Source organism: Arachis ipaensis, chromosome B02, assembly GCF_000816755.2.
Source record: "Arachis ipaensis cultivar K30076 chromosome B02, Araip1.1, whole genome shotgun sequence".
Lineage (NCBI taxonomy): Eukaryota > Viridiplantae > Streptophyta > Magnoliopsida > Fabales > Fabaceae > Arachis > Arachis ipaensis.
Window position 1 is genome coordinate 60,942,044 of NC_029786.2, and position 2,642 is coordinate 60,944,685.

Consider the following 2,642-nt stretch of genomic DNA (forward strand, 5'->3'; position numbering starts at 1 on the left):
TAATCTCTTATAATTTTACTTGGTAACAAACATATTGAAGTTTTTGGTTGAAGCTCCCAAGTAGATTTTGTCAAAATATTAATCGTGTCATGGCAAGGTACAATGCATACTTTTTCTTTTCTCTTTATTATTATGCTATTAATTCATGTGTAGCTCCACTTTGATTGCTTTATTAGTTATGAAGTTGCAATTTAACTTATTATTTATGTACTATAAATTCTTTGTTTTCCTTAATTTGTTTTGCTTCAGCGAGTTTCTAGTAAAATGTTTAGAGAATTACTTCTAAGACTAGGAACTAGTTCCTAACCTAACTACAAGGCTATGAAAGTCCTTTTCATAGCCCATGCCCCTTATATTTCATAACACCCTTCCTCTTCTACTCTTGTTATCTTCACTTTGCGACCCCTTATAAATTTTCCTCCAAAAAAAATTAATAATTATCGATTAGGTTTTGTGATATGCCGAAGGATTGGATGGATTTACCGAGGTATAGCGAAGAGTATATCAATGGTGTTATTAGTTTCTTAGAGTTTGCATACTCTGAGAGAGAACCGGATGGACAACAAATTCAATGTCCTTGTAAGAGGTGTTGTAACATTGAGTGGTATAGAAGAGATGTGGTATTTGACCATTTAGTAGCCGACGGATTTGTTAAGGGATATAGAACATGGATTAATCACGGGGAATGGACAATCCCGATGGTGGTTGATGATGACACGGATGATGAAGGTGCACGCGATGACATCGAAGGACTACTTAATGATGCATTTGGAGATCATGCTGAGGGTGTTACTGTAGGTCCAAATGAAGAGGCTAAAAAGTTTTATAATTTAATAGATGGGGCAAGTCAAGAGTTATACCCGGGCTGCAAGAAATTTTCTACATTATCTTTTACCATCCGCCTGTACTTGTTAAAGTGTTTGCACGGTTGGAGCAATGCCTCCTTCACTTCCCTTCTTGAGCTATTGAAAGAGGCAATGCCTGAAATTAACATACCTCTATCTTTCTATAAGACGAAGGCTATGATAAGAGATTTAGGTCTGGATTATAAAAAAATGGATGCTTGTCCTAATGATTGCCTCCTGTATAGGAAAGAACTAAAGGATGAAACACAATGTCGTGTGTGTGGAACATCTCGATATACTAAAAATTCTAGTGATAATAGCGAGAACCAACTTCACAAGAAAGGTCGTCCTATTCCTGCAAAGACTCTGAGATACTTTCCTATAATTTCAAGACTTCAGAGATTATTTATGTGCTAAAAAATGGCAGCTAGTCTGAGGTGGCATGATGATGAGCGCGTTAAAGATGGGACGTTAAAGCATCCTGCTGATGGCCTGGCATGGAAGAACTTTGATGAAATGAATGAAGATTTTGCAAAAGAATCACGCAATATTAGACTAGGCTTGTCAAGTGATGGGTTCAACCCATTTCGTAGCATGAATATTTCATGGAGCACGTGGCCCGTAATGTTAATGGTATACAACTTGCCCCGTGGATGTGCATGGAACCTGAATATAGTATGCTTTCTTTGCTTATTCCTCGGCCACAATCACCTGGCAAAGATATTGACGTGTATATACAACCATTGATAGAAGACTTGAAGTTGTTGTGGGAAATAGGGGTGGAAACTTATGATGCATCAAAGAATAAGACCTTTCAAATGCGGGCAGCTCTTTTGTGGACAATCAATGATTTTCCTGCGTATGCTATGTTGTCTGGGTGGAGTACAAAGGGAAAATTGGCTTTCCCTTGTTGCAACAAAAATACCTCTTCTCTACAACTAAAACATAGTCGGAAGACAGTTTATATGGACCATCGTGTCTTTTTACCCATGGATCATCCATGGAGAACCAATACAAGGTCTTTTAATGGAAAGCAAGAATTAAGACCCCCTCCACCTGTTATAGAAGGAACTGAAATTTTTGAGATGCTACAAAATGTTGAGAATGTTTTCGGGAAGAAGCAAAGTACATCAAATAGTTTCCCATGGAATTGGAAAAAAAGATCAATTTTCTTTGAATTGCCTTACTGGCACAAGAACCCACTGCGTCACAACTTAGATGTTATGCACATAGAGAAGAACATACTTGACAGTATAATTGGAACTCTTTTGGATATCTGATGGGATATTTTCGCGGAAAAATGAATTTCTCCAAAATACCCAAATCTAACCGGCAAGTGCACCGGGTTGCATCAAGTAATAATAACTCACGGGAGTGAGGTCGATCCCACAGGGATTGAAGGATTGAGCAATTTTAGTTTAGTGGTTGATTTAGTCAAGCGAATCAAGATTTGGTTGAGAGATTTGTGATTTGCAGAATTTAAATTGCATAGAAAGTAAAGGAAATGGGTGAATTGCATGAAATTAAAGAGAACTGGAATTTAAAGTGCTAAATCTTAAAGAGCAAGAAATTAAATGGCAGAAACTTAGAACGCAAGAAATGTAAATTGCAGAATCTTAAAGTGCAAGAAATGTAAATGGCTTGAATTGTAAAGGGAATTGGGAGTTGGATTTGCAGAAATTAAACAAGGAAAAGTAAATTGCAACAAACAGAGAAGTAAAGGATGTCTTGAATCAAACCGGATCTCAAAACAGAAATGTAAATAAGCATGAAAACAGTAAACAGAGAATGGGAAAT